Genomic DNA, 12,083 nt, shown 5'->3' with positions numbered 1-12,083 from the left:
AGCTTTCTTACAAACAGGTTGATGTCTTTAACCCATGTGAAAGCATCAAATTTAACCGTGGGCACAAAGGAAAGACCCGCATGTAATACCGACATTTCCACATCCGTCGGTGTATACTTAGACAGATTAATGATCCTAAGGTCTTTGGGGCCTAATTGCCCTTTCTGTTGGGTAAAGGAGCTCTCTGTCTGAGATCGTACGGCCCTAAATTCCTCATCTCTAAAAAAGAGGGGGTTGTTGTAACAGAGGGCACAGCAGAGGTAGAAGAGGACATAGATGGTCCAGAGGGGGCTTCCCTGGGTACAAACTGTCTCCCTCCTCTGTTCGCATTTCCCCTCCATCTCTTCCTTGAGAAGCCTCTGTTTCTAACCCTTCTGGATTCAGTGTCCGATGATTCCGGATCAGTGGATGAAAACTCACTAAGTTGTGGTTCCTTTGTCAAAAAGGCATATGCCTGTTTGTCCCTAAATTCGAACAAATCTCTTATGAAACGCTTATGTTTTCTGTCTTTTATGCTCAATCGATATTTTTCTATTGTAGCCTGGAGGGCAGTTTCTCTACTGGCAAATTCGGGATCGGTTTTATACTTTAGGGCCTCCTCAATTAGTTTCTGTAGGGCACTAGAAGATCTCTCAAGCGTACACCTCTCTTCCTCCAATAAAATACCCATAAACCGTAAAGATGATGCAACGGACTCCTCCTCCCACTTTGCTAATAATGCTGTAGACCTGGATCTAATTGCTGGTGCAACAGTAATGCGTAGGCCTCTGGGGACAATCCTTTGCTTGATATAATTATCCAATGATTGGACTTCCCACCAGGATTTGATGTTTTCCTTATATGCGGTGGTTAAATCAGTGAAAATATTTCTTAAAGAGGGGCCCGTTGTCGAACTGTTATTGACAGCTAAATCAGAGAAAGCTTCCCTAGCATCATCCAACCAACTGTTAGCATTCATGGATCCAGTAAGGAAACCAGCCATAATATCAGATTAATCACAAGAAAACCGTTATAGATAATGATTAAGGGATCATATATTGTACACCGTGAGAAAAACCCTTAAAATTCAAATTCTTTAATAATAAATTTAAAATGAATATCCCAACTTGCCTTGTGTGGACTAGGTGAAGGCTAGGCGTATTCAGTGCCTTTGATTTGGGCCATTGTAACCCGTGTTTTGGCACCACAATAGGCGTTCAATTACAGGCCTTCATTGAATGTACAGTACAACTGGTATTTGTGTGTGTATGGGGCTCCAGGGGCACATGGTGTCCACTGGGTATGTTAATATTAAGGTGGTGAATTTTTGAAGCTCTATTACTTTAATACCACCTTATATGATACTTCCCTGTAGAGTAACACTCACATGTGTGTTAGACATTGGTACTTTTTGCAATCCCTGTAATTGTTGCAGTGCAGTAGTATTTTTACTAAGCACCCCTGTATTCCCAGACTAGTTGCACTTGATTATGTAGTGCAGGGAAAGGAGGGCGAGCCGACGGTGAGCGGGGGCGCCTTGACGAAATTTTAGGGTGCCGACCTCCGCAGGCTAGGCAGGGAAAAGTGAAGGGGCGTTGACCACTCCCCCTCTGCACTGCAGTATTTCCTTCCTATTTTTTTGTGTTGTATACATGTGTGTGTTTTTCATGTTGGGATATTCATTTTAAATTTATTATTAAAGAATTTGAATTTTAAGGGTTTTTCTCACGGTGTACAACTCGTACACTTGGCCTATAATCAGGGCCGTATTTGCCACTAGGCACCTGTGGTCCCGTGCCTAGGGCGGCACGTTGCGGGGGGCGGCACTTTCTGGCAACAAAAAAAAAAAAATATATAAATTTTGGGGGGTGGGTGGGAGGACAGGCGGGGGGTTGGGAGGGAGGACAGGCGCGCTTCTGCTGTCTATTTAAATACATGGCGGGCGGCAGGCATAGTGAGCTGACTAACCCCGGAAGTTCCATGGCCTGCACTTCCGGGGTCAGAGGCGCGCGGGCGCGACAGTCAGCTCACTGCCCCGTGCTGCAGCGTCCAATCCTGCAGATGACACACGCCGCGGAGGAGGACGCGTCTGCAGCTGGAGCAAGCCAGAAGAGGAGCCAGCCAGAGCAGGGCGGCGGGCACAGGAGCAGGTAAGGCAGAGCCTAGAATGTATGGGCACCTTACAGGTTAGTTGATGATCGTTGCAAATTGCGATGCCTCTTTTTGTCCACTGTAATCATGCAAGGGGAGGCTGGGGGGAGAGAGGCTGAGGCTGGGGGAGGCTGGGAAGAGAGAGAGGCTGGGGGGAGGCTGGGAAGAGAGAGAGGCTGGGGGGAGGCTGGGAAGAGAGAGAGAGGCTGAGGCTGGGAAGAGAGAGGCTGGGAAGAGAGAGGCTGAGGGGAGGCTGGGAAGAGAGAGAGAGGCTGAGGCTGGGAAGAGAGAGAGACTGATACTGGGGGGAGGCTGGGAAGAGAGAGGCTGAGGCTGGGGGGAGTCTGGGAAGAGAGAGAGGCTGAGGCTGGGAAGAGAGAGGCTGAGGCTGGGGGGAGTCTGGGAAGAGAGAGAGGCTGAGGCTGGGGGGAGAGAGGCTGAGGCTGGGGGAGAGGCTAAGGCTGGGGGGAGAGAGAGGCTGAGGCTGGGGGGAGAGAGAGGCTGAAGCTGGGGGGGGGGAGGCTGGGAGAAGAGAGGCTGATTCTGGGGGAGGCTGGGAGGGGGAGGCTGATGCTGAGGGAGGCTGATGCTGAGGGAGGCTGATGCTGGGGGAGGCTGATGCTGGGGGAGGCTGGGAGGGGGAGGGGGAGGCTTGGAGGAGGGAAGCTGATGCCGAGGGAGACTTGGAGGAGGGAGGCTGAGGGAGGAGGGAGGCTGGGGGAGGAGGGAGGCTGAGGCTGGGGGAGGCTGATGCTGGGGGAGGCTGGGAGGAGAGAGGCTGATGCTGGGGGAGGCTGGGAGGGTGAGGCTTGGAGGAGGGAAGTTGATGCTGAGGGAGGCTTGGAGGAGGGAGGCTGATGCTGAGGGAGGAGGGAGGCTGATGCTGGGGGAGGCTGGGCAGAGAGAGGCTGATGCTGGGGGAGGCTGGGAGGAGGAAGGCTGATGCTGGGGGAGGCTGGGAGGAGGGAGGCTGATGCTGGGGGAGGCTGGGAGGAGGGAGGCTGAGGCTGGGGGAGGCTGGGAGGAGGGAGGCTGAGGCTGGGGGAGGCTGGGAGGAGAGAGGCTGATGCTGGGGGAGGCTGGGAGGGGGAAGGTGAGGCTTGGAGGAGGGAGGCTGATGCTGAGGGAGGCTGGGAGGAGGGAGGCTGATGCTTGGGGAGGCTGGGAGGGGGAGGGGGAGGCTGATGAGGAGGGAGGCTAATGAGGAGGGAGGCTGATGAGGAGGGAGGCTGATGAGAAGGGAGGCTGATGAGGAGGGAGGCTGATGCTGGGGGAGGCTGGGAGAAGGGAGGCTGATGCTGGGGGAGGCTGGGAGAAGGGAGACTGATGCTGGGGGAGGCTGGGAGGAGGGAGGCTGATGCTGGGGGAGGCTGGGAGGAGGGAGGCTGATGCTGGGGGAGGCTGATGCTGGGGAGGCTGGGAGGAGGGAGGCTGATGCTGGGGGAGGCTGGGAGGAGAGAGGCTGATGCTGTGGGAGGCTGGGAGGAGAGAGGCTGATGCTGTGGGAGGCTGGGAGGAGAGAGGCTGATGCTGTGGGAGGCTGGGAGGAGAGAGGCTGATGCTGGGGGAGGAGGGAGGCTGATGCTGGGGGAGGCTGGGAGGAGGGAGGCTGATGCTGTGGGAGGCTGGGAGGAGAGAGGCTGATGCTGGGGGAGGCTGATGCTGAGGGAGGCTGATGCTGGAGGAGGCTGGGAAAAGGGAGGCTGATGCTGGGGGAGGCTGGGAGAAGGGAGGCTGATGCTGGGGGAGGCTGGGAGAAGGGAGGCTGATGCTGGGGGAGGCTGGGAGGAGGGAGGCTGATGCTGGGGGAGGCTGGGAGGAGGGAGGCTGATGCTGGGGGAGGCTGGGAGGAGGGAGGCTGATGCTGGGGGAGGCTGGGAGGAGGGAGGCTGATGCTGTGGGAGGCTGGGGGAGAGAGGCTGATGCTGTGGGAGGCTGGGGGAGAGAGGCTGATGCTGGGGGAGGCTTGGAGGAGGGAGGCTGATGCTCAGGGAGGCTGGGAGGCTGATGCTGGGGGAGGCTTGGAGGAGGGGGGCTGGGAGGAGGGAGGCTGATGCTGGGGGAGGCTGATGCTGGGAGCAGGGAGGCTGATGCTGGGGGAGGCTGGGAGGAGAGAGGCTGATGCTGGAGGAGGCTCATGCTGGGGGAGGCTGGGAGGAGAGAGGCTGATGCTGGAGGAGGCTCATGCTGGGGGAGGCTGGGAGGAGAGAGGCTGATGCTGGAGGAGGCTCATGCTGGGGGAGGCTGGGAGGAGAGAGGCTGATGCTGGAGGAGGCTCATGCTGGGGGAGGCTGGGAGGAGAGAGGCTGATGCTGGAGGAGGCTCATGCTGGGGGAGGCTGGGGGGAGAGAGGCTGATGCTGGGGGAGGCTGGGGGGAGAGAGGCTGATGCTGGGGAAGAGGCTGCTGCTGGAGGCGGGGGGAGAGAGGCTGCTGCTGGGGGAATGGGAGAGAGGGGCCAATGCTAGAGACAGAGGACAAGGGTTGAGGGATAGAGCAATGACAATATCGATGGGGGGGGGAGTGTAAGGACTCAGAATAAGAGGGGGGCAGCATTGGGAGCTCATTATGGAGAAGGGGGAGCATGTGTGGGCTCAGTATGGAGTGGAGCAATGTAGGGGAGTCAATATCAAGAGTGGGGTAGTGTGTGTGTGTGTGTGTGTGTGTGGGGGGGGGGGCTCAGCATAAGCGCTAGTGTGGTGGTCTTAGTATGATGAGTGGGGCAGCATGGAGGTGTCATTATGGAAAAGAGGAAGGCAGCATTAGGAGCTCTTGGAGAGGGGCAGCATGCATGGGGCATTGTGAGGAGGGGGCAGCATGCATGGTACATTGTGAGGAGGGGGCAGCATGCATGGGACACTGTGAGGAGGGGGCAGCATGCATGGGACATTGTGAGGAGGGGGCAGCATGCATGGGACATTGTGAGGAGGGGGCAGCATGCATGGGACACTGTGAGGAGGGGGCAGCATGCATGGGACATTGTGAGGAGGGGGCAGCATGCATGGGACATTGTGAGGAGGGGGCAGCATGCATGGGACATTGTGAGGAGGGGGCAGCATGCATGGGACATTGTGAGGAGGGGGCAGCATGCATGGGACACTGTGAGGAGGGGGCAGCATGATGTGAGGTCAATGTGCAGATCATATTTCATAATTGAGGAAGGTGTGGTGGGTATAATTTATAAGGGAGGGCAGTGTGTAGTTTATTAGGGGCAGTGTGACAGTCACAGTATATAAGTGGGGACGGTGTGGTGGGAATATATTATACCCATGCTATGTTTTGATGTGCCTGTGGTTATCCCCATTGGGGGGGGGGGTTAGTGCCCTTCGTTTCTCATTGATACTTTTTAGGCTATGTGCGCACGTTGCGTAAATACATGCAGTTACGCTGCGCTTTGTAGCGCAGCGTAACTGCATGCGTCCTGCGTCCCCTGCACAGTCTATGGAGATTGTGCAGGGGCCGTGCGCACGTGGCGCTTTAGAGCGCAGCGCTTCGGCTACTGCCGAAGCGCTGCGTAAAAAGAAGTGACATGTCACTTCTTTCCTGCGCTTTGCCGGCAGCTCCTGCTCTGTCTATGGCAGGAGCTGCAGGCAGAGCGCATGGAATCGGCGCTCACTACGGACATTTTCTGCAGCGATTAGAAGCGCACATGTGCTCTTCAGATCGCTGCAGAAATTTCTGCAGTGAACTGTACGCAACGTGCGCACATAGCCTTAAAGTGTTTTACAGAGTAGATCTGCCTTAAACAGATGTCGTGTGCGAAAACTCAGTTTTACGTTGTCAATAAGGGGCGCGACCACTTAAAGTGCCTAGGGCAGCACGAAGGCAAAATACAGCCCTGCCTATAATACATTTAACAAGACTTCTGGAACGACAAGTCCCTTAGTAAACCTTATCAGTTTTTACATTGCAGAGGACCGACCTCCTCCACTGCGATACATAGTGACCATTTACAATATAGGTGGTCGCTATATCAAAAAATGTTGCCGCATCTAAAGCTGCACTAATCATTAGTAGGGATCACCGGAGTCGGGAACCTCCAGTAATCAGGGATAATTAATATGCAGAGGTCATGAGAGGTCCGAAGCACAGGGAACCGTCTAACCCTTTCCTAAAGATCGAGTACCCAACCAGGCGTGTCCTCATCCTCAGAAAGCAAAAGAGCCGCCATTGTCTGCTACAGAAAGTCGTACAGCAAAACCGCAGCTGAAAGTTGGCATCGGCGAGCCGAAAACAACCCCTTTGCCAGCATATCGGGCCAGATGGAAAATGTGGGTGCAGTGGAGCCTACAGAGCGAAGCAGCTGCCAGAACTCTTCCTACATGGCCACCTAGCAGGCTGGAATTAACCCCATCTATAAACTAATCTGCCTACATTAACTAACCGCAGGAATCAGGGCAGCGAAAGACAAGGGGCGAGCAATATAGTTACCCCTCCACTAATTACAAGTACTAGTATTTTTTGTGTGACCACTAGACTCTCCAGTGCAGCCTGCTTAAAGGGATATTCCATCTCCAAGATCCTATCCCAATATGTAGGTGGTGAAATAATAATAATATTAACAAATACCTTCGATTAGAAATGTAGTATAGTTCTCCTGATATAGCCATGTCTCTAACCTCATGTGCAGGGCATTGCAGCTTAGCTATCCATAGTTATGACTACAAGCAACTAACTAACTGCACTATATCAGTGGTCGTAACCAAGCACCGTATATCTAAGTTACAATGCCCTGCACACGAGGTAAGAGACACAGCTAATCAGGAGAATTATACTACATTTCTAAATGGAGGCATTTGCTAATATTATTATTATTATCTGCTGGCATGTTTCTCCAAACATAAGACACCGTCTTATATTATTTTTTTTGCCCCACAAATGCACTAGGGCTTATTTTTGGGAAACACAGGTTAGGAGTAAGTTTACTCCCCCAAAAAAGGCAGACCCCACCCACCCACACACCAAAGGAGAATCATACTTGCTAGACCCCGGACATGTGCGTCGCTCCCAGGTCCTCAGCGCATGCTCCCTGCTGTCCGCCACTCACACACACATCTGGCTGATATTGCACTGCTTCCGGCAGACAGGGGGTCCTGGGATGCTGTGACTGGAAGGTTGTGTGGTAAGGTACATTGAGAACCTGCGGTGGAGTGCGTGGAGAACCTGCGATTAGCGTGTGGAGAACCTGCGACGGAGCGCATCGAGAACCTGCGACGGAGCGCATCGAGAACCTGCGGCAGAGCGCATAGAGAACCTGCGGCAGAGCGCATGGGGAACCTGCGGCAGAGCGCATAGAGAACCTACGGCAGAGCGCATAGAGAACCTGCGGCAGAGCGCATAGAGAACCTGCGGCAGAGCGCATCGAGAACCTGCAGCAGAGCGCATAGAGAACCTGCGGCAGAGCGCATGGGGAACCTGCGGCAGAGCGCATAGAGAACCTACGGCAGAGCGCATAGAGAACCTGCGGCAGAGCGCATAGAGAACCTGCGGCAGAGCGCATAGAGAACCTGCGGCAGAGCGCATCGGGAACCTGCGGCAGAGCGCATCGGGAACCTGCGGCAGAGCGCATAGAGAACCTGGGGCAGAGCGCATAGAGAACGTGCGGCAGAGCGCATAGAGAACCTGCGGCAGAGCGCATAGAGAACCTACGGCAGAGCGCATAGAGAACCTGCGGCAGAGCGCATAGAGAACCTGCGGCAGAGCGCATAGAGAACCTGCGGCAGAGCGCAAAGAGAACCTGCGGCGGAGCGCATAGAGAACCTGCGGCGGAGCGCATAGAGAACCTGCGGCGGAATGTACAGAGAACCTGCAGCGAACCTGCGGCAGAGCGCATGGGGAACCTGCGGCAGAGCGCATAGAGAACCTACGGCAGAGCGCATCGAGAACCTGCGGCAGAGCGCATAGAGAACCTGCGGCAGAGCGCATCGAGAACCTGCGGCAGAGCGCATAGAGAACCTGCGGCAGAGCGCATAGAGAACCTACGGCAGAGCGCATAGAGAACCTGCGGCAGAGCGCATAGAGAACCTGCGGCAGAGCGCATCGAGAACCTGCGGCAGAGCGCAAAGAGAACCTGCGGCGGAGCGCATAGAGAACCTGCGGCGGAGCGCATAGAGAACCTGCGGCGGAATGTACAGAGAACCTGCAGCGGAGCGCATTGATAACCTGCAGCGGAGCGCATCGAGAACCTGCAGTGGAGTGCATTGAGAACCTGCAGTGAAGCGCATCGAGAACCAGCGGTGGAGCGCATCGAGAACCAGCGGTGGAGTGCATCAAGAACCTTCGGTGGAGCGCATCGAGAAACTGCGGTGGAATGCATCGAGAAACTGAGGTGGAGCCCATTGAGAGCCTGCAGTGGAACGCATCCATGTAGGCCTTTGATGCGTTCCACCGCAGGTCCTCGCATTCTACAGTGTCCCGGTCTGGTAAGTATGATTGTGGGGTCTGTCTTCTTTCTTTTGGGGGTGTCTGCTTTATATAATGAAGTGTCCTGCAGTATTCTTTAACTTTTTTAGCTGCATGGACCCTTCATTACGGAACCGCAACTAGAGCTTATTTTCGGGATAGGGCTTATATTTCAGCCGTACTCCAAAAAGGCCGAAAATTACTGCTAGGGCTTAACTTTGGGGAAACAGAACATAGTGAGATAGGATCTTGGGAGATAGGAATACCCCTTTAATACAGAAACTAAACCAGCAGGGAATGCAAAGAGTCGAGAGGCTGAAGAGACAGCAGAAAACCAGCAAAAGCTCTGAATGTGACCAGAGAAGGACACAACTGAGCATTGAGATAGAGGACAAGGAGAGTTAGCACACACAGATATAAAGATCTCCCGAGGTATAAAGTATAAAGTAGTGATTGTGAGAAGGCAGGGAGGATTCACCATTATGGCCAGGACTACATGATGACATTGGTCGCGAGACGTAAAATCACGGTGCGCAAAGATTGGCGTGAATCGTGCCTAAAGTCGCCATGAAGGCCCCACCTTACAGCCTAATAACGGGGCTAAAATATCTGCACCCAACGTCTCCTTCTCCGTGTAGTTTTATCCTTGAGAACATCACGATCAGCCTTTACCAAACCTGCGGTGATGGCGCGACGGCGCGGGTGGATCAGCACAGGACAGCGCCACCGGCCGCTCTGCCGCCTCTCGGGATATTGACGCCTTTCCTCCTGTAGGTCTCGCTTCTTCATTTGCTTCTCCGCACGGTGAAGATTTGTAGACCGCTTCAGCCGCTTCCACTTTTGCTTAACGAACATGACATCTGTTATATATTAGAACGCCCCCTGGCACCCGCCGCACAAGATTAATTGCCCTCCGCACACAGAAGGTGAGGCGATACAGGTAATTGGAGCAATGCTGATAATGCTAGGGATCTAGGACACCCCCAGGATATCCCTGTGGGGTCCGCACGCTGCTATTTCTGCAGCTACAGATTGAAAGTCGACTTGTCAGAAGAACGGTTTTCAGGATGGACGGTTCAGTGCCGGTGACATTTTCAGCAGCTCCGTCTGGGAGGGGATTTTTTTTTTTTCTTACGTCCCTTTAAATGAGATCTTTGTTTTGCAATTTTGTAGAATGAACCCAGAAAGGACCAAAGATTGCTGCATCGGCACAAAATGGGGCACAGAGAGGGAATCCCCATCTCAGGACCCCCCTTTATTAGCCGCAGCGCAGAATATCCATTTGCAACATTTTTGCTTGCTGTTAATGAATGGAAACCATCAGGTTTGGATATGGAAAGCCCAAGAGCTATACACACCTAATACTTATCACTGCTGAGGGTTTGCAGCAATATATCCAGTATAGGAAATCATCAGAGCATTTCAGGCCTTTTTTCAGGATTTGCATCAATGTATCCAGTTCAGGCCTTTCTCCTATCTGGATGGTTTGCTACAATGTATCAGTGCAGATAGAATGTATTCACATCACATTTATGTGCTCCGAGTCAGATAGAAGCCGATAAAATGGGAAATAGGAGGCGTTAAAGTGGGATTTATTACCCTTATGGTCTCACGGTAAAAGTGACATACAGGATAGGTAATAACTGTAGATCGCCGGAGGTCCGACCACTAGGCGAAGCTCAGATCATGATTTTTCTTTATTTTTTGCTTATTTAACCTATTATCTACCAATGTCCTTTTTTTTGGGATGCCTGATCTTTTGCTTCAAATTCATTCAATTAAATAATCATTAATTAATTCATTTAATTCATTCATTAAATTCATTAATTTTGCTAAATTTCATTTTTAATTTTTTTTCATTAAAAATCTGTCATTTAATAAAAAACAAAAAAACTTTCTAATTTGGCAAGTAACGGGTTAATTGTGGACTAATTTCACCATTGTAGTCAATGGAGATCATCCGCAGCGACTCCGTACCACGATGGACATGCCGCTGATTGTAAAAGCTGCAAATACTTGTTCATTGGGGGCAGTGGAGGATAATGGACCATCGGAACAAGATTAGTTAAATTACAAGAAATTACAAGAAAATACTATGACAATTAAGAAATGTGTATCTTCTCAGTAAAAACGGGGATGCGGAAATACATAGCAAGTCCACCGGGTCTGAACGTAGCCAAAAAGCCCCAGCGATCTGTGTTTCCCCAAAAATAAGACCTAGTGCTTTTTTCAGGGCAAAAAAAATATAAGACAGTGTCTTATTTTTGGGGAAAAAGGGTAGTCCTTAACAATGCGGTGGTCATGCGCCAACATCACCACTCAAGTCATTGTCTATATTGTCCTCCCCATGTTTGCGTGGGTTTCCTCCGGGGTCTCCGGTTTCCTCCCACACTCCAAAGACATACAGATAGGGAATTTAAGATTGCGAGCCCCAATGGGGACAGTGATGATTATGTATGTAAAGCGCTGCGGAATATGTTAGCACTATGTAAAAAAAAACTATTTATTATGGGACTGCTGAAGACAGTCTAGTATGGCACTCAGTGATGCTTGGCATCTCCAAAGGCAATGAACTGAGCATATGCAGCCATTGTTACATTTTACAATGGAATATCAACACCCTCCGCCCCCCCCCCCCCCCACCCACCGTTCACTGGATTAGTGAACATCTCAGAGGTCAGTCCCTTTGTGACCTGCACCTCAGCCTTTCAATACAGGATGAGAATGAGAAAAGCTGCTACCAGAGGTAAGAGAAGAAACTAGCCAAAGCAAACTATCCCAACTTTGTAACTCCTATTCATGTCTATGGGAGTTACGCACTCAGCTATTTTCATCACCCGCTTCTGGTGTCTGTGATCTGGAAGATGTTATTTGCATCTCTGCCATAAAAGACAAAGATAAGAATGAGGATGGGACTTAGGGTCGACTTCAGCCGCAACACAGTTCGAACAGCCAAAGATCATTCTGTGCCGCTGCTACATCATAATGCAGGATAAATTGTGACCCCGCTACGGTACTGGAAATGCAACATAAATGGGGAAAAATTGTAACCCTGATACAGTACTGGAAATGAAACAAAAATCAAGTTAAATTGTAAGTCCACTACGGTACTGGAAATGCAACATAGATGGGGAAAAATTGTGACCCCACTACGGTACTGGAAATGCAACATAAATAGGGATAAATTGCGACCCCACTACGGTACTGGAAATGCAACATAAATGGGGATAAATTGTGACCCCACTACGGTACTGGAAATGCAACATAAATGGGGATAAATTGTGACCCCCACTACGGTACTGGAAATGCAACATAAATGGGGATAAATTGCGACCCCACTACGGTACTGGAAATGCAACATAAATGGGCATAAATTGTGACCCTGCAACGGTTATGGAAATGCAACATAAATGGGGATAAATTGCGACCCCACTACGGTACTGGAAATGCAACATAAATGGGCATAAATTGTGACCCTGCAACGGTTATGGAAATGCAACATAAATGGGGATAAATTGTGATCCCACTACAGTACTGGAAATGCAACATAAA

General features: G+C 51.7%; 1 protein-coding gene and 1 long non-coding RNA gene across 4 annotated transcripts in view; one reads left to right on the top strand and one right to left on the bottom strand.

The window, feature by feature from the left end:
- The window catches only part of CHCHD6 (coiled-coil-helix-coiled-coil-helix domain containing 6), a 367,209-nt gene that overhangs the window by 88,293 nt on the left and 266,833 nt on the right, over positions 1–12,083 (bottom strand). The window lies entirely within an intron of this gene.
- Positions 1–12,083, top strand: part of LOC142249714 (uncharacterized) — a 130,277-nt gene that overhangs the window by 89,202 nt on the left and 28,992 nt on the right. The gene's annotated exons all lie outside the window — the stretch shown is intronic.

This window comes from Anomaloglossus baeobatrachus, chromosome 8, assembly GCF_048569485.1.
Source record: "Anomaloglossus baeobatrachus isolate aAnoBae1 chromosome 8, aAnoBae1.hap1, whole genome shotgun sequence".
NCBI lineage: Eukaryota > Metazoa > Chordata > Amphibia > Anura > Aromobatidae > Anomaloglossus > Anomaloglossus baeobatrachus.
Note: the sequence above shows the minus strand (reverse complement) of the source record. Positions and strands in the feature narration are given on the sequence as shown.